Below are 25,384 nucleotides of genomic sequence, written 5' to 3' on the forward strand. Positions count from 1 at the left end.
CCACGAAGGGAAATTATCATAAACAACGAAAGCCCACTAATGTTTCAGGGAATGCTTCTTTGAAGAAATGACTTTTAGGCTGAAACCTGAGGGATGAACTGGAGTTACCCAAGTGATATTGGCAATTTCAGCTTTCTGAACCTGAAAAGTCCTGTAGCGGCTGGGCCCTGGCAAATGAGGCTGGGTGATGCAAAATGAGATTGGAGCAGATCACAGTGGTCAGTCATTACTAAGCATTTTGTACTCACTCCTAAGAGCAATGGGAAGCCACTGGAGAATGTTAAACTGCTGAATAAGTTACTTTAATTTTCGCTTGAAAAACATCTCTTGGCTGCTCTGTGGAGGACAGATTGAGAGGCAAGTATAGATGCAGGGAGACCAGTCAGGCCACCGCTTCTCAAACTTATCTGGTGAAGCAGCTGTTTTGTTTTGTTTTCTAACGCATACTGGTACTTTAGTAACACACAATGAAATGGATGTTGTGGCAGTGTTAAATTGCTGTAAAAATTTCTATGTGCTTCCTCTCAGTTTCTGTATTTGCCTTGTCTCAGACCAGTAACAATAGTTCATGGATCAATATTAGTCCATAGACCACACTTTGAGTAGAATTGAGTTCAGCTATTATAGTAATTTAGGCAAGAGGTAGTGGGATGTCCAGGATGGCAGGGATAGAGATTAAGTAGCTGGATTTGATAAATATTTGGGAAGCAAAATTGATAGGATTTGGTGATGGATTAGATTTGGTGGTTTAGGGAGAGGAGAAGACTGATTTCCAGAGTTAGTGGTTCTTGTGCCTCACGTAGGCAGTACTGCAGGAGGAGCAGTTTTTTGTTTATTGATTTCTAGGGAGGGGAATAATTCAGTTGGGAAGAGTCAGTATATAGCGTATAATTGATGTCTTAGTGTGGGAGGTGGGGGGTGAGATTGCCTAAAGAGAGAGAGAAGATAAAGGGACATAGAAGGTAAAGGGATGTATGAATCTTCAACATTTAAACATTGGGAAAAAAGAAATGGAGCAAAGGAGACTGAGAAGGCGTAGCCAGAGGTTGGAGGAAATTTTCCTTGGCATCTGAAGCCAGGGCAATGAACTGTTTGAAAAAGGAGGGAGTGGCTAATCAACTGTTGAATGAAGCTGAGGAATCAGTTAAGTTGGGAACTAAAAAGTACACACTGGATCTAGCAACAAGAAGGAAATTTTATATTTCTCAGTAGTCAGTCCATCCATAAACTATTTGATGATGAGTTGCAGCAATCCTAAATTTAGGATAAAATTATCATATCTATAGCATGAGCCATATCTTCTTTCTGAGCTCAGACCCGTGTTTTTTATTTATCACCATCTGGATATTCTATAAGCATCTCAGACTCTTTTTCTACAACTCATTCATTCAGAACGTATTCAAACAATGTTTTTTTAAGTACTATTTATCAGGCATTGAATACTAGACTTTTAGGAATGCAATTAGACCTCAGAGGCTGGGGCAATAGACAATTAAATATTGTTATTATAGTGTGATTAGTGCTGTCATAGCAATTTATTGAGGTCGCCTTGGAAGCGCAGAGAAGGGGCATCAGGGAAGACTTTCTAAGGAAAATGACACTGGGCTGGGTAGGGTGTTTCTGAAAGACAAATGGGGAGGTGGAGAGGGCAATGCAGTGGTAGAGGAGTTTAAAGAAATGATTATTTTAGGTATTTTGAAAGCGTGCAAAGGCAAGGAATTGTGGCTATAGCATATGGGTGGTAGGTTAGAGAGACTGACCATGCCATTCAAAAGTTTTTCTCTTGAACTTGTACCTCTTTTTGCTGTTTTAATTAATATCATCACCACCCAAGTAGCATGAAACATGGAGATATCTTCTGAATATCTTAAAAAATTAAAGATTATCTTTGTTGTAGTATTTGTTGTGCAAGGTTATGTTTCATTTTTGCTAGTTAGCTTTATGTTTTATATATTATGCCTATACTTACAGAATTTCTAAGTAACTAATAGCATAACTGAAATATTTTGGTACACTTCAGTGATTTTTTTTGTGGGAGAAATTTTATACATACAACTTTTTCTCAAATTTAGGCAGTTGAAAATGGAGGCCTTGGTAAGGGTTGCTAAGAGTTTACTACTAAACCTCAGGTATGTGGTCAGTGATGGTGCTTTTGGGCTCAGTAGAATAAGAACAGTCCCCTGATACCTTAAATGCTATTTTAGGTAGTTGTCTAAACGTCCCTGGACTTTTCTCTTGCACCGTGGTAGAACACAGTTCATCTGCAGGGATTACTTTTTGAAGAATACTGTAGTTGGCATAACCTTTATTGACAAGATCAAAGTCTCATAGAAAAGAATGTTAGAAGGGAAAATGATGTTAAAATGAATTTTAAAAACACAGTAAATTAAGATTCTAGAAGACATCTGCTTTAAAGTAAGAGTGGAGTGGGCTCTATCAAAACTTGCTTCTGAAATACCTTCTTGAGTTATTGTAGAAATGTTGTGTTATTCTGATCTGCTAAGACAGTCTTCCTTACATTATTGTATTAAGAAAATTTATAACTTTTAAAATTTATTTTTATTAGTTCTTACTGCCTTTAATATCTTTTGCTCTTGCCTTCTCACTGGTTTTTAGTTTTTTAAATCTTACTAAATTCTTGTGTAACAACTGTATGCTTTTCATATATTATTATGGTTCTTACGGGCACACTTTTCCAGGCCTTTTGCTTATATGCGTAAGTAGAGCTCCTCTGATATTCTTCAGACTTGCCTACATGTTCTAAGGGAGGACAGAATAATTATTAGCATTATAGTCTGAATTGCATTATATAACTATGTGAAACAGAACTTTACATAGGTAAAAGATAGATTAAAAAATTTTTTATCTACAACTATAAAATTGCATTACCTCAAACCGTGGTTGAAATAGGTTATTTATACACCTGAAGCTCAAGTATGATGGAAATAATTCATTTGTGCAATATGAATGTACTTAGAAAATATCCCCCCACACGCACAAACTCCTTTAGGGTTGTATTTGCTTTCATCCTTTATTAGCTATAGGAATAAAAATAATTAGAAATCACAATTAAAAACAAAAATGAGGCGTTTCATTCTCATATTAGGTAATGCAAGATCTCAAAGGTTGTAGTGTAGCTGAAAAGTAGTATGATGCTTTTTAAGTGTTATTTGAGATGTGTTAACAAAGAAGATACCATTGTTTCCTGTCTGGGTATGTTTTCTGAAGCAAACATAACAGTTTTTTCTTGTGCAAAATGCATTTGCACTTCTCCCCTGACCCCTTCAAGTAATTAAGTGATTTTTAAGGTAAAGAGTACAATTGTCTCAAGGCATTTTTTTCAGTTGTAATTTGGTTACAAGCTTTGGTGTTTTGCTGGGAAATTCTCTTGAAAGGTAAGTTGTTTTTATCCTATAAGACAAAAACAAAAACAAACACAAAAATTATATTGAATATAAATTCATCTTGAAATTGTCAAGGGGAGTATCAACACACAAAGCTACCAAATACTTAAATGAATTGTATTTTATTTATTTTTTTGGTGGCAGCACTTAGGATCAGTTTAAACAGTTGTTAAGCAGTTATTCAACAGCAGTTAAGTTTAATTCTTCCTTTTTGTTAGAGAAGCTCAAGTGGGGCATGGGCACACACACTAAGCAGATTTGGTCATTTCTGATTGCATTCAAAGTGTATTTTTTTGGTATTTTGGGGGTATCTTGATTTATACTTTACTGTTGATAGTTTTTCTTTTCTCAGGCGTCTTATTTTCACTGTTGTTTTGTCTGTCTGCCTCTCCCCACCCCAAGTCCTTTATTAACAAAAAATTCTTCAACAAATTCCATAATGAAACCGGTCTTTTTTCCTAGCAGAGTATAACTAGGTTTATTTGAACATGGCCTGAGAAATTGACAACTTACTACAGTACAAAGATACCTTTACATGGAATTTCCTCATAAATCATTTTAGTGTAAAGGGAAGAAATATGCTTTGTAAAGCACTTGTACCAGACACTGTGTCAAGTACTTTAGATATTTTATCTCATTTACTTATCACTAACCCAAGAGATATAGATAATACCATAAGTTTTTGAATCGTACTTACCATCAGTTACCAGCTGCACCATGATTTTATGTACCCCAAAGAGAGAGAGCACTGTCAATTACAATTGTAAAATGCCATCCTTTTCAGAAGATTAAAATATGAAAAATATGGGTGTCTTAGAATTAATGAAATGTGGCATTAGTGCTGCTTCGTTTTAATCACTCAAAATAACCAACCTCCCAACATGAAGTGAGGTCAGGATAAATTTAGTCTGGTTTTCTTCAGAGCTCTCTAGGCATCGTAGCATAGAGGTTAAGAGTGTGCATCCAGTCTGCTGTTTAATAGCTTTGTGACTTTAGACAAGTTACTTAGCTTGTGGGCCTCAGTGTTTTCATCTATAAAATGGAAATGATAACAGTACCTACCTCATAAGAGTTGGATTAAGAACTAAATGAGTTATACTTACATTTAGAATACTGCTTTCCACATAAAGTGCTTTGTATAAATGTTGGTTAATCCAAACAGTGATGGTATTTCTGATCTAAGATATATAAGTAGATGATATATATAAGTGCTTAAAAGGGAGCGAAAAAGGGCTTATCAAATGGTTCATTGGTATTTTGTGCACAAGATGAAGATTAAAATATTATATTGATTTGTCTTTTAAAACTAATGTGAGATTGCAGTCTTGATGATTTTGATATCTAAATTGCATTTTTGTTTTCATAAAAATAATACTATATAAAGGTTGAGCTGAAATCTGCTTTCCTTTCATCTCTGTTACATTTTTAGTCAGAATATTGACGTGTTATGATGGATGTCTTGAAACTAACCTGTGATATACTTATGATGCCTGTCAACCTCATAAGGAATTCATTCAGAAATATTTTTAAAGAGTTTCAGTATTAAAGAACTGTGTTTCAATTTTATTTAAAACATCCCACTTCTGCATTGTGAGGTATATTGAGGAAAAGTAATACTGAGGCAGTTTTTGTTTATTTTAATGGTTTTTTATGTACATGATTGTGTTGCTTCGTTTGAGACTTAAAATCTTGTCATATACCTTGATAACAAAAATAGGTTAAGACTTTCCTTTGAACTTCTTGATTTTTCCCTCGTTCCCGCTTTTGCTTTGTTTTTATTTTGTTCTTTTTCTGTTTTGAGCTCACATTGTTCATTTACTCCACAGATAGTTATTGACCAACTATTAAATGCTGGGTTCTGTGTTTACAGTGATGAATTGGAAATAGCCCTTGCCTATTTGGGATTTATTAATACTGTCTAGTTATTGAGTGCTTAGGCAAGGCACAGTGCTGAAAACTATATACATACTCTTTTTGTTTTAATCCTCCTAACTACCCTGCTAGGTTAGGTAATTACTTTTCAAATGTTCCTACTAAATAAATGACAGAGAAGAGTGAACTCTTGGCAGAGGGAAGCGGAGTGAAGATCTGAGTGTGGTCAAGGTAGTGGTGGAGTGAGAGAGGCTTGTTGTTAAAATTCTTTTCGAATTAGTGTTTTCTCCTAAAAAGGATTTGATTCTTGCATTCTGTCACCTTAATACAGCCTTCTTTGTTTTAATATAAAAATATTTTAAATTAGCATGAGAGAAGATTCAAAAAAGTGTTCTGTCGCAATTTTAGGGTAGAGGGAACATAGCACGGGATTTTATTAAAATCATGTAGGCGTCAAGGCTGCTTATTTATTTATTAAATTTTTATTTACTTTTTTATTTTAGGTAAATTTTTATTGAAATATACATTCAAAGACATGCACATAGCATCATACAGCATGTACACCCTTGTGTCTCACTTCTTACCCTAAACATTTATTTTTATGTGATCCATCCATGTAATGTATAGCAGTAGCTTGTTCATTCTCATTCTGTAGTATTCCATTCCATTGTATGACTATATATACCATAGTTTATCCATTCCACTGTTGATGAACATCTAGGTTGTTTTCAGTTTTGAGCCACAATGAATAGTGTCCCTGTAGAATATTCTTGTACATATCTTTTGGTGCACATGTATACATTTCTGTAGGATATGTACCTTGTAGTGGAATTGTTGGGCCATGGTGTGTGCATATGTTGAATTTTAGTATATGTTACTGAGTGTTTTCCAAAGTGGAGGTACCAATTTATAGTCTCATCAGTAGTGAGTAAGAGTTCCATTTGTCCCACAACGACTCTGCAACATTTGCTTGATACTGTCTCATTTATTTAGCCATTCTGGTGGGTGTTAAGTGGTATTGCTTTGTGGATAGGCTGGTTTTTCAAAATAAACATGATTCCTTTCCCCACTCATACCCAAATACATCTCCCATGTGCACACCAAGGGAAAGTGGAATAGAGACGTATTTATTTTCACAAAACCCATCAGATGATTCTGGTTGCCTTGTCAGTTGATAAGATGCAGAATATAAAACAAATTTAAGTATAATTTAAGAAAAATGAGACTGTCATGAAAATTATAACTTCACTGTGTAGTTTACTGACTTTCTGACAAATGGTGCATTTCTGCCTAACTATTGCTAAACATGGGAAAGGTTTTATGATTTTGCAAGCTGGTGAAAGGTTTTGTAGTCTCTTATATTGAGTGAGTCTGCAACATTGGCCCAAAGCTCTAATTACACAATGCTGGAATGCGCTTGCTCTTACTTGACTGTCTACCCAGGTCGTAGGTTGTATTCGTTCATTATTTCGTGAGGTTTTCCTACCCCTTAAATAAGAGAAACACTGTCTACACAGCAGAGCTTACTCAGTTTTCAGAACTTGGAAGTTGAGCAAATTTTACCATATGCCCACAGCATGGTATGTGTTGTTTGATCTTTAATTACTTGTTATTTATGGAGTTTTTCTTATGTCACAAAAGGCAGTGTTCCTAATATGTATAAAACCAAGGATGCAAAAAATATTTCTGCTTGTGTATGCTTTTTGGCGTTGGGATTGTGGTTAGTCTCTTCTCATTCCTCAATGAATGAAAATCATGTTAGAATCTCATGTAGAGAAGCACCATTCCTGTACCTTTTGGGAGTTGTAATTAGTTGTTGATTTCTTCTATTAAAACACACCTATAGACTTATAACTGCAGGTAAGCCCATAGTTTTCCTTTTTTATATCTGACTTCGTTTCTTACTGCTGCAAAGTACTGTTCCTGGGTAGAGTAGCCATTTGATAAATACTTGTGCGCTACATATTCATAATGTATTATTGCTAGTCATAAGAGTCTTGGAATTATTAGCTCATAACCAGAAGAGCTGAGATGGCATTCATGTCCTTAAAGTGTTCCCTTGAGGTACAAGAACAACTCAGTTTATGTTGCAAAGCATTTCCTTGTGAGAGAGGTAGGGCTGGTAGGTGGATGGCAGTAGCCTCCTTTTATTGTCTAGTTTGACCATGTGTTACATCATTTCAGAAAAGACTGGATTAAAATCCTAGCATTGCTCTTATGGATCATTTTGCTTCATTTCTTTCTCTTTCAATTTTTCTTTCTTTCTTTCATTTTTTCTTTTTTTTCCTGTAAACTGAGCAACTATGTGAAATGATTTTAAGAAAATGTTTTCCTTTAAAGAGAATTAAGCCATTTTAATGGTTATGGACACACAGCTTATATAGATATATGGATCCCTACTACCCTTTATCCTAAGGCATGCTGTTTTGCAAATCTTCTTCCTTAGTTTTTATAACTTAGAGGTCCAAAAAATGGTAGTCCCTCTTTTCTTTTTCAAGGATGATGGTTTATCCTCCTTTTGCCTAGCTTAGTACTAGTTTTTGTCTTTTGTCTCAACATCCTGTCCAATTTAGCATTTGTAATAGATATTTAATTTTTAACGAATACTGTTATTAATAGTTGCATTAAAATAACCCTGAATGGGTTTGATAGAATTTTTACTTCATTTTGCTTCCATGATCTAGTCTGGTGATATGTGAAATAGATGTGCACTAATGAGTTCTGTCTTTAACAGGTGGTAAAATCTGAAAGAAATCTACTACGTATACCTGTCTTTCCCTTACCCTTCTTGGATACAGAATAACCAACACCTTCCTTTAATGACAGTACTGCAGTGGGGATCTCCATAATTGGAAGTGGGCTGGGACACAGATGACTGGGGGCAGCTAATTCCTTTCAGTCTCAGCTGATGGTAAGAGATAGACTTGATGCCACTGCCCTTATTGATCACTTTGGGTACCAGACTGTTCTTCCATGTTCAGTGCTGCAGCTTGCAAGATTCATGAAGTAACAAGGATGACAGTAGGTGGTATTGGTGGAAAATCATAGGTTGTGAGCTGAAATAGTGACTGAGCAGTACTGCCATAGAATGTGTAGAACAGCACTGTTCAATAAAGCTTTGTGCAGTGATGGAAATGTTCTGAAATCTCCACTTTGCATTCTGGTAGCCACTAGCCACTTGTGTCTATTGAGCATTTAAAATGAGTTTAGTACAACTGAGGAGCTGAATTTCTAATTTAATTTAATTATTTCTTTATTTGGTATGACTTTTATTTTGCAACAAATCCTTTTGACAGCAATTAGTTAAAAACAGAAATATATATTTAATGAAAGCATATACTTAAGAAGCTGCTATTCTACTGTTTTAAGATTTTCTGTACCATTACTGTCCGCTCACTCAGTAATCCAAATAAAAGAGCAGACAGTGGATGGTTAGATTGATATGGACTAGAGAGTTTACAGAATGGTTGTGGTAAAAGAACAAAGGAGTAAAATGTTAAGTATGCTTGCTAGAGAGCGTTTGAAGTGATGCATTGTGGGTTTTTGGTTTGATAAGGAAGGAAGTGAAGCCAGAATGGGGTTAATGACTTAAAAAGAATGGGAGGGGCTCAATGAAGTATTGATAATAAGAGATATTGGGAGATTAAATTGATGACAGAATGGGAATAAGTTCTGTTATAAAAATGATATACTGAAGTTTATTTTCATAGTTGGTCACACTATTCTAGGTAATAAGTTCCAAGTCAGAATCTTTGAAAAAGATTGCTAAAATTTTAAGTGGGTGAGATCATTCAGGAAGGCCAAGAAACTTTGATGCTGGTAGGTTGGAAATCCACAGGAGTGGAGTAAGCCAAGATGATGGCAGGACTGCAATGGAGACAGGTGTTGACATCCTCCGTAAAGCAGCCTAACTGGAAGAGAGGTGAATAGATGATAGCAAGGGAGAAGAGGATAGAGAATATCACATTGGACTCAATCACTTGCCCTACAGTTTTGGTAGAAGGTTGGAAAAGTGGTCTGGAAGCAACCATAGGGAGTCGTAAGAACTCTATAACTACTCAACTCTTTTTTCTAGATCCTTCACAGGTGTAAGAAAAGGATATTATTTTAACAATTCTACTTTATCTGTTTTAGTTAGGTATTTGCCTCTCTGACCTTATCTTTGTTTCTCCAGTGCCTTATCTATTTAGGTACTTAATGAATGTTTGTTCAGTAAATGCTAGGTGAACATGAAGTTGTTCCAGTGTCCTGGAATTCTAGAACAAAGAGCATTGCTTAGACGCTAAAAAAATGATTTGAAAACTAGTAAAAGCAACTGTTACTTTGATATAATCGTGTTTTCAAAATATGAAGTTAGTAACCCCAATTGTAATTAGACATGTTTGTATTTGAAAGGGTAATACAGGAAATGAATTATATAACTTTTTACATAAATTAGTAGATGGTGGGTTTTTTTTATTGAGGTAACATTGGTTTATAACATATAAATGTCAGGTGTACATCAGTATATTTCAGTTTCTGTGTAGACTACGTCATGTTCACCACCCAAAGAGATAGTAGTTTCTTAATGGGTTATTAAGGGTAGTTAGGATATTTGGGGGACTATTTTTGATTTTTATACGTTATTAAGAGGATATTGAAAAATTGATGCATATCTTTCACACCTTTCAACCTTATTACAACTCTCATCTCTGGCAATGAGTTACATGGTTGTTTTCTTTTTTTTTTTTTTTTTTGTGAGGAACATCCTGAGCTAACATCCATGCCAATCCTCCTCTTTTTGTTGAGGAAGACCAGCTCTGAGCTAACATCTATTGTCAGTCCTCTCCTTTTTTCTCCAAAGCCCCAGTAGATAGTTGCATGTCGTAGCTGCACATCCTTCTAGTTGCTGTATGTGGGACGCGGCCTCAGCATGGCCGGAGAAGGGGTGTGTCGGTGCGTGCGCAGGATCCGAACCCCGGGCTGCCAGTAGCAGAGTGCACACACTTAACCGCTAAGCCACAGGGCCGGTCCTTGTTTTCTTTCGTTGAATCATTAGAATCTTGAGGAAGGAATTGTAGCAGATTAACTTCAGGCAGGGTGGGTAAAGAAGTCTTCGGTAATTTAAGGTAAAAATTTTTGACCATTGCTAAATGAGCAGGAGGAGAAATATGAATGCAAAAGATTCCATTGTGATTTTGTTAAAAAAAAAATGGGGACAAAAGCTTTAATCAAATGTTTAGCCATATTTTCCTAAAACAAAAGAGATGAGGGAGAGTAGGAGAAGGAAGAGGGAGAGAATATAGCTTTTATATTGGATGAATGTTTTAGGACTAAGGTAAATTTGAAAAATGCCTAGGATTAATATTAGTGGATCCAGAATTGGCAACTAACTGCAGAAACTACTGTGAGTACTTTACGGACATTGTCTCCTTTGATACTCACTATAATCTTTCTGAGTAATTATTCCCTTTCTGAAGATGAGAAAGCTAAGGGCCAGAAAAGGAAGGTAACTTGCTCAAGGGTTATAAAACCTAAAAAAAAAAAAAATTTTTTTTTTTTTTTGAATGAGGAAGATTGGCCCTAAGCTAACATCTGTGCCCATCCTCTGTTTTGTATGTGGGACACCACCACAGCATGGCTTGAAGAGTGGTATATCGATCTGCACCCAGGATTCGAACCTGCGAATCTTGAGCTGCCAAAGTGGAGTGCTCAAACTTAACCACTATGCCATCGGGCTGGCCCCTAAAAAAAAATTCTTAATATGCATTTTTTAAGTAGAAACAGGATTTTAATATAATCTAACATTTACTATTTACAACAAATAAATATTGCCCCTCCCCAATAGGTAAATAGGCTGGGCTCTAGAATAGAGATATCAGGGAGCTGGGGTGGAGTTGTCCCCTCCCTCATGGCCCTCAGGGGGCTCCAGGAAGGCTCACAATGTTCTCCTTCCCATGAGAGTGGGAGGAGCTGGCACAGTGCACCTTAAGTGTCCGAGCTGTGTGCCTGCAGCTGAGGATGAGGCTGCACTTCAGCTGGTCTCAGGAGTGTGATCTGCCGCTGAAACCGGGCTCTCTTGTCAGTGGCCTGGCAGTTTCCCTGACTTGATAATGGCCATTTCTTCTTGGTCTTGAAGAATAGTCACATGTTGCTGGCCCGCTGGTGTGGGGTCTCCAGCTGGCTGGACAGGCTGTAGCTCTCATTCTCGCTGAGCTATTGCATGACCTGGAACCAGGCCCCAGATTCTCCTCAGGCCCCAGATTGTAATGGATTTGCAGCCACCTGGAGCAGCTGGATCTCCCTAATTACTTTGAATTCCTGGAACACAGGAAGGGGGGATGCAGTCAGAGCCTGGGTTGGGGACCCTGCAGGAAACTTCTGGGAAGTGAGGAGTGGGGCAGGAGGCCAGTATGTCTTACAGGTACAGTTCAGTGAGTTCTGACAGATGTGTTCACTTATGTGACAATAGCCCAGTCAAGATATAGATCGTTTCCATTAGTGCAGAAAGTTCCCTTGAAGGTTACGTAGTTCCTAAGAGACATTTTAAACATCAGTCTTTTTCCGACTACACCTTCACATTACCTGTATTAAAAGGGAGATGGAAGTTGTTAGAGATAAGCAGTGTGAGAGCAAGAGTTAATAGCTGATGTAATAACTGATGGAGAGTCAAGTGATAAGGTTGAAAAAACAAAAAGAAAATGTCAAAAACATATTTAGACAAATTTAACTCTGCTCTTCTTCATAGTTCGGGAGATTATTACTGTTTTATTTTTTTTTTTATGAGGAAGATCAGCCCTGAGCTAACATCCAATGCTGATCCTCCTCTTTTTTGCTGAAGAAGATTGGCCTTGAGCTAACATCCGTGCCCATCTTCCTCTACTTTATATGGGACGCTGCCACAGCATGGCGTGACGAGCGGTGCATCGGTGCGCCCCTGGGATCCGAACCAGCAAACCCAGGGCCGCCAAATCGGAGCATGCACACTTAACCGCTTGTGCCACCGGTCTGGCCCTTCTGTTTTATAAACTAGTTCTGTCTTTGAGTTTCATGCTGATACTCATACATATTAAACTAATTTATTGAGTGCTTTCTATGTACCAGACACTATAGTAGGTGTCTTCTATACATTCCCATTCAGTACACCAGTCATTTGAGATAATAACCATTTATTATTCCTATTTTACAAACAAGAAAGCTGAGGCCCGGAGAGTTCACACAGTTTCAGAATATGAACCTAAGTCTAATATCAGAAACCAAATTCTTAACCCTGGTGGTGTTCCCTGGATCATTCTGTAATACTAAATTGTATTTGGTTCTTTGTTTTTTAGGAGGCAGTAAACTATGTACTGTCTAGTAAATATGTAATACTTTTCCAGTGGTTGACTTCAAATCCAGTCAGTATGCCTTTGCTTACTATCTGCCATCTTTGGTACTAGGCAGTGGTTACATAAAGGTGAAAATACAGTAATCTCAAGGAGTTTAGCATATTTGATACATTGGGAAAATCGTAATGTTTTCAATTGAAAATCTTGGATTCAATTTCTGACTAGCTGGTTGGTTTTTTTTTAAACTCTGTGACCTCAAGTCACACATTCCTTCTGTGTTTCAATTTCCCTATCTGTAAAATGGATACTTCACAAGGTTCTTAAGAGGATCAAATGAGATAATATGTTTAAGAGTCAAGTTCTAAAGTGTGGAGTAGAATCTTATGGGTTATTGTACTAATAACTACAATAAATTTGATTAATTCTGTGTGAGAGGCATTGGTTATGAAAGTACTTGGTTAGCTAGGGAGTAATTTTACTGAGGAAAATGGTATGGGGGAACAGGTTGGTTAGTAGAAGTTTTACAAAAGGGGTAGCAATTAAGATAGATTAAAACACATTGTTGGTGCTTAAAGAAGAGATAAGGTTAAATTATCTATCATTTGTTAATTGAGATAACTTACTCCTCTGAGTTGGCTATAAGAAGTATGTTACTGTAATTTATCAGAGTTTGAATTAAATTGACTTTTAAAATTTTAAATTGTATCAGAAGTTTATAAAATGTATATATTTCCATGCTGTTTCACATGTTTTTCAAAAAACAAATTGTGCATAGATAATTTCTGATTCTTTCTGTCTTGTTATGAGCTTTAAGCCATTGCTGAAGTTTGCAAGTCTCCGTAGGCTAATGCCCAAGTAAATTCGCTTTTAGAGACTAGTGAACTTGAAGGTAAGGCTTTGGTATTAAGAGTATCCGAATGATCCTGTTCCTTTTATCATGCTCATGCTGCTTAAAAATACATACATACTTACACATATGCGTTTGGGTGACAGCATTTGGTTCAGCTGTTTGAAATTTTTACCAAAAAAGGCATAATCAGGTTTTTGCTGTTTTGTTTGTTCTTCTAAGCACCTTTGAAGTTACAGAAGATTTTATTGGAGAACCTCTGAGATCTAGCTCAGATGATGAGGTCTGGGCCTGTCTTTCTGTTGTCCTCCTTTATTTCCACAGGGCCTGGCTCAGTGTAGGTTCCCAAAAAATTCTTGAACGGGTCAGTGAACGAGAGAGAGAGAGAGAGAGAGAGAGTAAAGGAACAAATGAACGATTAAAAAAAAAAAGAAAAAGAACCGGAGAGGTCTTCCAACTTGGCCATAGTGAGTAGTCTGATTGCTAGTCTTGCCTCTTTTTAGTTCACCACAGTTTATATATTACTATAATTTAAAATCTTACCTCATGAGGTTTAATAACTGTAGTCATAAAATGTCATGCTGACTAAATAAAGCTGATTTTTAAAAATCTCAATACTGTCTTTATATGATTTCTGGAAACAGCCTCCTTTTAAGAAGGGAAATACACGTTTCATATATTTTAAGAGGATATGGCTATTAATATAGACAGATAGGCTTATATTTTTCTTCTTGTGCCTTGTATATGTTATTACATAAGTAATAAGAAAACAATTGAACTTGTAGCAACTAGCATGACATAAATGTAGTTGCTTGCAATGATTTTTTTTTTTTTTGGTGAGGAAGATGAGCCCTGAGCTAACATCCATTGCCAATCCTCCTCTTTTTCCTGAGGAAGATTGGCTCTGAGCCTACAGCTATGCCCATCTCCCTCTATTTTATATGTGGGACCCCTGCCACAGCATGGCTTGATAAGCTGTCCTCCAGTCCGTGCCTGGGATCCAAACCTGTGAACCCCAGGCCGCCGAAGCAGAGTGCGCCAACTTATCCACTATGCCACTGGGCTGGCCCCCAGCAATGATTGTTAAAAGTGTTTTCCAAAGATCCAGAGTGTTCTTAATATGTTATGCTATTGGAAAAGCAGTCGGGTTCTGAAATGATCTGTAGTTCATTTCCTTTAAAAAGTTCATTGCAGTGTGAGGAAATTATGTGGTGATATCGAGTAAGTCCTAGTCTAAAGTTTATGAGTCTTACTGTATTAGCTTATGGTAGAACTAGATGGGACTTATTGATTCTTGTTTATCAAGAGCTCTTTGTATAGCCAAAAGCTCAGTGATGTGCAAAAAGTTATGTGGCCTGAAACCTCGAGTGGCTAGGAATAGAATCCACATCTCTCAACATATGGACTCGGGAGCTTTTTTCCATTTTTATCATTGTTAAGGAAAATGACATAGTATGTTTATATCTAGAAATGTTGTTAAATGATTTCTTTTAATCTGTTTTTTGAAAATACATTAAAGTAACAGAAATGCAGTGATTTTTATGGGGTTACAATATGTGTACACAGGGGTTTACTTTTAGTTTTTCTTTCTTTCTTTTTTTTTGTTTTTAAGGGTGATCCTTAGTGTTGCGAGACAAGGCAACAGTAAGCAGAGGCTTTAAATCTCTGCTTGTGTAGAAACCTTCACCAACATGTATTAATGGCTTTTAGGAGTTATTAAATAGAAAAGAGTTGGTCTTAAAATGTAAATCTTTTGCCTATCCTTATAAAGTTTCCATCCATACTATATACAATTAAAACTACCTCCCTAATTTCACTGTTAGAGGATGTTGTGAATTTCAGAAGAGATTCCATAACACTGGATTAAGACCCTGGAACAAAGAAGCTGAAAACTAGCCCAACCCCTCAGGGTAATACTTAGGTAAAATGGAAGACTTAGTCAGAGGTAGAAGACAAATGGATACCTAGGGCAGTGACGATGAGATTTTTGTATTAGTGGTATTAATAGCTTTCTGGTCTAACCCTCAGACTAGAATGGTGGTTCTCAGTGTGAGATCCCTAGACCGGAAGCATCAGCACCACCTGAGACCTTTGTCAGAAATGCAAATTCCAGGGCCTGACCCAGACCCACTGAATCATTAACTCTGAGGTTGAGGCCCAGCATTCTGGTTTAACAAGCCTTCTAGGTGATTCTAATGCACACTTAATTTGAAAATCACTGCCCTAGAGGAATATAAACCCATAAGTCTACCATCTATAATCACTTAGAGGCTAGGACTATTAGGTTGGACCGTATGAAATTACCGACATTCTCCTGCTTTTGACTTCTAAAAACTTGAAATGTGTTAACCTTGAAAGAAAGTAACCTTTTACTTGGGGCAGAGAGTTCAAATTGTAAAACAGCTCTTCCACTTAAGCCTCTCAATAGCCAAAGTAGAAAAAATTAAGGGCCCACGTGAGTAGACCATAAGGTGAATGCCGGTATTTGCTTAACCCCTATGCATTTTGTCTTTTTTTAATCTGAGGCCCTGTGTCATTTCGTCATCCTCAGCCATACTCCTGGGTGCCCATCCCCTCCTCCCACTCCCCTCAGCTCTTTTGGCTTTCCGCTTATCTAGGAATGCATATAGCCAGGAAGGAGGAATGGTCTTCCCATCCCTAGTCAATTTGTTTCTTCAGGGTTCAGAATATTGCTATTGCTGTATTCTTCATCACCCCCTCCCCCGTTCTTGCCCCCTAAGATTCTTCTCAATAGCACCTGTATCCAGATATGCAGCCACTGAGTTGAATCATTCTCCTGAGAATCACAGCTGTTTGTTTCTATTTTGAAGAGGAGACTGTCTCTCGGCGTTATACACATTTTAGTGAACTTTAGATAAACTGGTTTTAAGTGGTGGAAACTACAAGTTTGCTTTTCTGTTTTCATGTCTAGGTCTAAATTAGCTATTTCATTAATTCCCTCAGACCATATAATTAGTCCCCCTTACTCTTTTTTTAAACAAACACTGAGCATTGTGCTAGGCTTTGCATTATAGAAATGAATAAAACACCAAAGACCTTTGTAGAGATCATAGTTCAGGTAAAAACACAACTGTGCACATAGAATTCAAATAGTAACAGGCAGTACATGAAAGGAAGTGATGGAGGTGGTGGTAGGAATGTTTAATGTGAGCTGACTATGGCAATGAGTAACCAATTTCATTTTTCTAAATGGGCATATGGTGTTATGTACTGCCTTTTTCCCCCTTCTTATAATGCTTTTTAAAAATAGAAGTCATAATTGTATTGAGATTCGTATTACATAAGAGAGTAAAAAGAACAGAAAGTCACCTTCCCACTCCCAGTTCCACTTCCCGCTGTAAATTGCACCTGCTCTTAGTTGTTAGTGGTTTTATTAATAATGTTCTTTTTATTTATTAGCTCTAGACAACGTTAGCTACCTCTGTAAATGATAGTCTTGTTCTTCTCCCTCCTCAATCTCTCAGTTGTTATTTGTTGTTAATTTTACATCATCAAAGTATTTGTATTTTCTTTTGTAACTGTGGTTTCTTTTTTGCTTTATTTATAGATCAATTCTAAAAATTTTAAACCTGAAAGTATTTATAATGTGATTATATAAACACTGCAGAACAAAGTAGAATGGTCTTGCAGAGAATGAAATGTAATCCTACGTACGTTAAAACTACCAATTGAAAATTTTCCAAGTGTCAGATTCTAGTGGATTCTCTTTTAAAAAGTTTTTTTTAGTTTCCTTCTCTTCCTCTGAGGCCTGTTCGGTTCTATTGTTTCTTCAAGTTAATGGGTTTTTTTCCTTGGGTTTCTTTTTCATTTGGTTAGGGCTGTGGTCTTCAAGATGAGGCATCCACATTAAAGGGGGTACATAAGATGATGTTGAGGGATATCAGAATATATTAGAAATTAAATTATCCATAAACTTTTATCTGATTATTTTTAATTTTAATTTTGATATGCTTTATAATACACATAAATGTTAGTATAATGATATGTTAAAGAAACATACTGAGAGCATATGTTCAAATGGTTTTTTACTCATAAAGATGTGTCGTACAAAAAAGTTTGGAGTTCATTTGGTTCACAATCCCTCGTTGAGTAATTTTCAGGATAGGCTGGCAAACTTTTCAAATATTTGCTGTCTGAAAATGTCATTTATTCGGCTTGCCTTCCGAAATAAATTTGAGTATGGAATTCTAAGTTCAAAATTTTTTTCCTTATAAACTTTAAAAGCATTTATCCTATGCCTTAACAACATTCACATTTCACTGTGACTTGTTCCTTTGTAGATAACATGGGAAGTTTTAGGATTTTCTCTTTTTTGGTGGAACTCTGAAGTTTTCCAGGATGTGTCTAAGTTTAGATCTTTTTTCAGTAAGCATTCTTAGTACTTGGTGAGGCCTGTCTATGAACTCGTGTCTTCCTTCAGATCATGGAAATAGTCCTCTGTTTTTTTCTCTTTATATATCTCTATTATTCCTATTTTTATCCCCTTCAGGAGCACTTATTACGTGAATATTGGCTCTCTTCAATTTGACCTCCAGGTCCCCAACTTGTTTTATTTCCTGTATTCTTTGTGTTTTTAGTCTGTCTCCTTAAATGTAGTCTTTATCTTTTATTTTCCACTTATGTACCAGTTATAACCATTTTATTTATCTTGCCAATTGAATTTATTTTATCACTTATATTTTTAATTAATAAGAATTCTTGTTTTATGACTATTTCAAAGCAGTTTTTGTTTTATTCAAGTGAGTTTTATGAAAAACTTTTTGAAGAGTAGCATTCTGTCTGCTGAATTGTCTCCATTTCTAGCAGGGTTATTTTGTTTTGTTTTGCTTTCCATTTTTGGATCTTTTCCCAAATGTCTGTGGTCTTTGGTTTTCCATTAATATATTTTGGAATGAAGAACTAAGTTGCTAAGTAATAGTATCTGGTTGGCATGGTTTTCTCTGAAGGATAGGTCTATTCCCCAGCAGGCCTCTTTTCTGAATGGGAAGGCTATGGTGATGTTTAAGTGTAAGTGGGTGATGTTTCAACATGACGACTTCTCTGTAGGTTGTATGGGTAGATTGGGAACCCTCACACACATATCAAAGTAAGGAGGGCTTTATTTTGTGTGGTAGAGTGCTTTAATGTTTAATTTCTGTTAGGAATTATCTCTTCTCTCCATCCCATCTCTAATGTCTGTTAAGATATTCAAAGTTAATCCAATCTGTGTCCTGTTTGTCTCTCAGGCACTGACACTCTCACAAGGAATGTACCCAGACAGGTGGCCCAATTCCTTTAGAGGGCAGTTCTTGGGCTCTGGCATGATGGCAAAAGCCACAAACTGCCAGTGTTGAGAAAGGGGAGGGCCCCAGCTGTCTCAGCTAGCCCAAATACTGTTTCTAAAATAATTAACGTGATGATCGCCACTTGGCCTTTTTCCTACCCTTTGTATTTGGTGAAAGGTTAGTTCTTCTTTGGGCCTCCTTGAAAGAACTGTAAATACTTCTAGTATCTTGAATTGTGCTTTTTCTCCCTTAATTTCTCTGTTAATTTATTCCCATCTAGTTAATTTCTCTGCTAATTTGTTCCTATTAATCTGCCTTGGATTTCTCAAAATTTCTGATCCACCAATATCACCCTTTCTTATTTCCCAGTCCTGGTATGGCTTCATTCTTTTCTAAAAATTTGCTGTCATCTCATTGGTGTGTTGGGAAATAAAAGAGACAGATAAATGTGCTCACTTTACTGCTTTGAACCATGTACTGTTTTCAAAGTTCTTTCTTGGGTACAATATCTGATCTAGGCATCTAGAAATTAGAATATTGTTAGAAGGCTATATATTTGTTACAAGAGTTTGGAAGAAGGTATGAATCCCCTTTGTTCTGGATTTTTTAAACGAGGCGTTTTTTTTTCTGTTACTAACATGCTGGAAAGGAGGTCTTTAAGAATTTAGTGTATAAGCTTAGGCTCAGATAGAGGCAGGCATTGCCAGATTTTAGCGTTATAATCTTGGGCAGGTTACATAGCCTTTGTGCACTATAGTTTAATCATCTGTAAGATTGGCAAAGGCAGTTATTACCTTCCCCTTAGAGTGATTTTGGGAATCAAATTAGATAAATGCTTAAGCCTGCCATATAGAAAGTCTTTACAAAATATCTATTCTTGGTATTATTAAATTGCTTCTATTTAGGAAAAAGTTAGTTATATGTTTTAGATAGCCCTTTCCTTACAGAACAGATAAGTTCCTGCAAAGTTGGCTATGAAGTGGATTATTATAAAATAAATTTTCACAATGATCCTCTTTATAATACTGAAGATGCATTTGTGGGAAAATATCCCTCTGTTTTATGAGTTAAAAACTTTTGGTGAAGAAGTTTGTTGGTGGCTTACTAAAATCAGTAGCAAGCATACTTGCTGGGCTTTGGATACTAGAGATTCTTGTTCCCTCTTAGGAAGAAGCTGGAATAATAGAGCTCTTTGCATGATTGGACTCAGAGGAAGTCAATAAATAACACTCGTATTACTTTTCGGTGTGTGCACTTCTGTAAAGTTATAATAAGTATGATGTATATTTTTATGGTCTTTTTGAGTATGTTTATAATCCCCACCCACCCACTGGTATCTCAAACTCTTTTTTTTTTTTTTTGTGAGGAAGATCAGCCCTGAGTTAACATCCGATGCCAATCCTCCTCTTTTTGCTGAGGAAGAGTGGCCCTGGGCTAACATCCGTGCCCATCTTCCTCTGCTTTATATGGGACGCCACCACAGCATGGCTTGAAAAGCGGTGCGTCGGTGTGCGCCTGGGATCTGAACCTGTGAACCCTCGGGCCGACGCAGCGGAACATGTGCACTTAACTGCTAGGCCACCGGGCTGGCCCCTCAAGCTCTCAAGTTGTGTGAAACCCCAACTTCTTATTCTCTTACACGAATCCTTTTTATCATTGAATTAAGTCTGTATACTAAACTGCAAACTTTGATAACATCCATAATTCCTCAAAATCTTGTCACTTATACCTCTGCTATTCTGACTTGTTATATCTTAAGTTAGTTTTACCTGTTTTAATGCTTTGTATGAGTGGAAGTTATACAGCATGTCTGGCTTTTTTGGCTTAATGTTACATGTATGAGATTCATCCATATTGCATGTTGTAATAGATTGTTCATTTTCATTGCTGTATAGTATTCCAATATATGAATGTACCACAATTTATCCATTCTGTTGATGGATATTTGGATTGTTTTTAGTTTTTGACTGCCACAAGTGCTTATTTTCCTATTTATATTTAGAGTCCATCTAAGACCATTCTTGTACACATCTTTTGATGAACCTATGAATGTGTGCTATTGGCTATATACCCAGGAGTGGAATTGATGGATTGTAAGGTATTCATTTGTTTAGCTTTAATAGATATTGCAAGTAGTTTTCCAAAGTGGTTATATTAATTTGTGCTTTCGCTGTCAGTGTAATTTTAGACATTCAGTTCTCTATATCTGCTAACATTTATTGTATTGTCTTTTTTAATTTTAGCTATTCTGTTGCTTGAGTAGTGGTATCACATTGTTGTCTTAATGTGTTTGTGTGATGATTAATGAAGTTGAACACCTTTTCATATGTTTATTGACCTTTGAATATCCTCCTTTTTCCTTACTTTTTATGTAGTATTCAAGTTTTTGGCAAATTTTTCTGTTGGATTGCCTGCATTTTTTATAATAGTTTGCAAGAATTCTCTATATATTCTGGATATAAATCCTGTATCAGATACCTGTATTGCAAATTTCTTCTACTCTGTGTCCTACTTAAGAAATGTTTGCCTACCCCAGAGTTAGAAGGATAGTCTCCCAGTTTCCACCCAAAAGCTTTATTGCTTTACTTTCATATTTATTCTGAAGTATATCTGGAATTGATCATTGTATATGATGTGTCAAGATTTTATTTTTCTATATGATTATCCATTTGACCCAGTACCATTTGTTAAAAGACCATCCTTTGTGTACTGCACTTCATCATTACCTTTATTACAAATGAACTGGCTAAATATATATGCATGTTTCTGGACACTTTATTTTTTCCCTTTGGTCATATTCTCTATTTTTGCACCAATACCGCTCTGTCTTAATTTCAGTGGCTGTTTTTTGTTGTTGTTGTTGAGGAAGATTAGCTCTGAGCTAACATCCATTGCCACTCCTCCTCTTTTTCCTGAGGAAGACTGTCCCTGAGCTAACATCTGTGCCAGTCTTCCTCTATTTTATATGTGGGACGCCTGCCACAGCATGGCTTGATAAGTGGTGCTTAGGTCTGCACCCAGGATCCTAACCAGAGAACCCCGGGCCACTGAAGTGGAGCACACGCACTTAACCGCTGCCCCACTGGGCCGGCCCCACTTTAAACCTTTTTATACCCTTGTATTTAAGTCTTCTCCAAACAGCAAATAGTTACTTTTTTTTTTCCCTCACACAGCTTTCCATAATGTTAATACCATATTAAACAGCAACTACATGTAAACACTTGTTGTTATATTAAATAATATAAAAATTTATATTTTTTTATAAAATATATATAAAAATATTAAACTTATCAAAACTGAGAAATTAATATTGGCATGATACTGTTAACTAACTGAAGAATTGAATCATATTTTTACCAGTTTTTCCACTATTGTCTTTACTGTCCAAGATCTGACATTGCACTTAGTTGTTATGTCTTCAGGTATTTGTTTATTTAATTCAGTCTGATAACTGGAGTATATAGCCTATTTACATATAATGTAATTATTTATAATCATTATCATCTTACTGTTTCTTTTCTGTATTTTTTCTCTCCTTCTTTTTTGTTTTTCTTATATTTTTGGTTATGCTATCTCACATTTCTTCTAGGGGTTACCCTAGTGATTACATTATGCTTCATTGACTTGTTAAAACTAATACCAATACTTATGCTTACCACTTCCTCAAGAATGCTAGAACCTTAGAACATTTTTTTTTTTATTTAGAACACTTTTTCTTCCATTTTGTCTCCATGCCTTTTACATTATTGTTGTTGTGCATACATTTAAGCCCCACAAGACATCACAGTTATTATTTTGTTGACCGATTTTGGAAAATTCTCATTTATCTTTTCAAATGTTGTGACTCCATTCACACATACGGTAGACTTGTACTATGTCTTACATTTGTCCTAGGTTCTTTTAGTATTTTCCATAATTTATTTTCTGCTTTGGTGCAAATACCCTTTATTGACCTTTTAAAAAGTTTTCTAGTCTCATCTTTTGCTGTTTAGTCTGCCGTTACAGTCATATATTATTTTCCATTGTTTTCTAGTTGTAGAATTTCCACTTGCTTCTTTCTTAAGGAATTAAATTCTTGGTACAACTCTATTTTTCATCTATTTTTTTCCATCTTTTCCTCTCTACTACAACACTTTCATCACCGTTATTTTCAAGTTCTTATCTTCTGAATGTCTGAAAGTTCTCTGGGTCTGTGTCTGTTGCCTGTTTTTTTCCTCCTAGTTTTCAGTCTTATGCATCTGTCTTTTGGCAGCCTGGTAATTATTAATTGAACACTAGCCATTACAAAAATCTTAAAGGCTGTGGATGATATCTTCTTTTGTAGAGGCTTCATCCTTTCCTCTCTTAGATATAAAGCATAGGGACTGAAACTTTGAGCCGGTCGGGGACTGCAGTGAATCAAGACTGAATTAAGGCTATTTGTACATTTGGTTTGTCCTTCTCCTATAGCCTAGCTTTCCAGGCCTTCCAAATAAGAGCCTGGTGTTCTTTCTTGGGCGCCTCTCTCTGGCAGATCCTGAACTCTAATCCTTGTCTCCTCAGCAATATGAGATATCTGAAAACTTTGCTGTGCTTTTTTGAAGGCTTGCTTTTTGGCTTCCTGCTCCATGCGCAGTCACCATCTGGCAGAAATCTGAAAGGGCACTTTTCATCAGGATCTTAGCCCCTCAGGTATCCTATTTTTATCTCCTACCCCACCAGGCCAACAAAGTCTTTGCTGATATTTCTACCCCTTGGCAGTGGCCCTCAGCCTGGGCAAAGCCTGGATTCTCACTCTGCATTGTGGCTAGAATCAGCAAATACTCTTAGAGGAAAAAGTAGCTATAGTCTATCAGCTTACGTTTAGGTTATTCCCTCTTGTCTGGAATCTTGGGACACCCTCGTCCTGATTGCTTGAGCAACTTTAGTTGCCTTTAAACAATTAGTTATTTTATTTTTATCCAAGTTCTAATTCATAGCAGAACTTAGTTCACCTGCCAGCTATGCCATCATACTCGGAAGTAAGACCCCATGATAGCCTCTTAAGTACTTTTTATACACATTACTTGTCTTGGTTATTTCCACCCTTATCGCTACTGCCTGAATTATTTATCCTCAAATGTCACCTGTGAAGTTTTCCTTGCTATATGTCTGTTCCAGTACTTACTTTGTGCTAAGTGTAAACACTTATATATATATATTATTTCATGTTATCTGCTCACCAACCATAGGGAAATGAGGTACTGTAATCCTTTAGTGGACAAAGGAAAGGCCCAATGTCTGTAAGATTATAGAATCCATGACAAAACAGTGATTCACGTTGGTCTCACTATAGAACTCTTGCTATTAAAATCTATGCTGTAGTTTATAGTCTTCCCATAATTCGTTTGCTTCCTTTAGAATTCAGCTCAAGGGCTATCTTCAGGACATCCTGTTCTGAAAATGCTTGGTTATTACTCTGTACCTTCCTCTATTATCGTATTGAAAGTATCCTAAAAGGTATCTGTTGTCTCTTCTACTATATTATAGTCTTCTCTAGAGTCAGGACTATGTATAATTCATCTTGGTACTTCAAGGTCCATTAGAGTACATGATATACCTAAGCATATAATAAATGTTTATTGCACTCCCATGAAGTCATCGTATGTTTAATTCAAAGAGATTTAAGAAAGTTATGATACATATATTGTTATTGTTTTATCACCTTTATAAACGTTTATCACAGCTTAATTATTCTTCCTGATAACAGTCTTAGCAAAACTGTTGAATATTATATATTAAGTTACATATTAACTCATTTCCTTTCATTATGTAATCATAGTCATCATATATATAAAATTGCTTTGACCTCAGACAGTATTTTCAGTTATAACTTCATGAAGCAATTCAGATAACTTTTATCATAAATATAGGGGGATTTCACAATTTTAGAATGACTTACATTTTATTAGTTGAAGAATTAATAAACAAAAATGCTGTACGATTAACATCACAGTTGGTTAAGCTAGCTCCGTAAACATGCTGGTCACAAGTTTATGACTGGATAGAATTTTAATAGTATTCTTCAGATAGTGTGATTTAAAAAAAAAAAACAACTCTGCTGGATAATTCATATATTCCATTTGGTCTGGAAGCTTAATAGTTAACATACTAGGAATACTGCACAATTCAAGACAATTGTTAAAAAACTAGTAATTTTTCTTTTGAGAGTCATTAAAAATCTGTTTAAGTACTTAATTCTCTAATAGTGGCTAATTTAGACTCAATAGTTATTGAAGAAACTTTGTAATTACTTCCATTACTTTTTTGTTTGTTTGACACTTTGAGTTTTGGTTTAGTTACCCTTTTTTTCGAGTTTTATTGAGACATAATTGACATTTATCAATGTAAGTTTAAGGTGTACCGCGTGATGTTGTGAAATGATTGCCACAATAGGTTCAGCTAACATTCATCTTCTCATATAGATACAATAAAAAGAAAAGAATAAAGGAAAAAGTTTTTCTTCTTGTAATGAAAATTCAGAATTTACTCTTCTAATAACTTTCCTGTATATCATACAGCAGTTAGCTATAGTTATCATGTTGTACATTGCATCCTTAGTAGTTAGCTTATAAGTGGAAGTTTGTACCTTTTGACCACCTACTTTCAGTTCCCCTACCCCCCCAACTCCCACTTGTCGTAACCACAAGT

The 25,384-nt window shown here is 36.1% G+C and overlaps 1 protein-coding gene across 4 annotated transcripts in view; it reads left to right on the forward strand.

Moving 5' to 3' along the window:
- The window catches only part of SPOPL (speckle type BTB/POZ protein like), a 66,601-nt gene that overhangs the window by 8,854 nt on the left and 32,363 nt on the right, over positions 1-25,384 (forward strand). Inside the window, exon 1 of one of the 4 annotated variants that reach the window (XM_058548893.1) lies at positions 23,284-23,386. The exons of the other annotated variants lie outside the window; for them this stretch is intronic. The gene's annotated coding sequence lies outside the window, so the exon portion shown is untranslated. Of the gene's footprint in view, positions 1-23,283; positions 23,387-25,384 lie in introns of those variants that run through there. 4 annotated transcript variants of the gene reach the window in all.

This window comes from Diceros bicornis, chromosome 10 (genome assembly GCF_020826845.1).
Source record: "Diceros bicornis minor isolate mBicDic1 chromosome 10, mDicBic1.mat.cur, whole genome shotgun sequence".
Taxonomy (NCBI): Eukaryota; Metazoa; Chordata; class Mammalia; order Perissodactyla; family Rhinocerotidae; genus Diceros; species Diceros bicornis.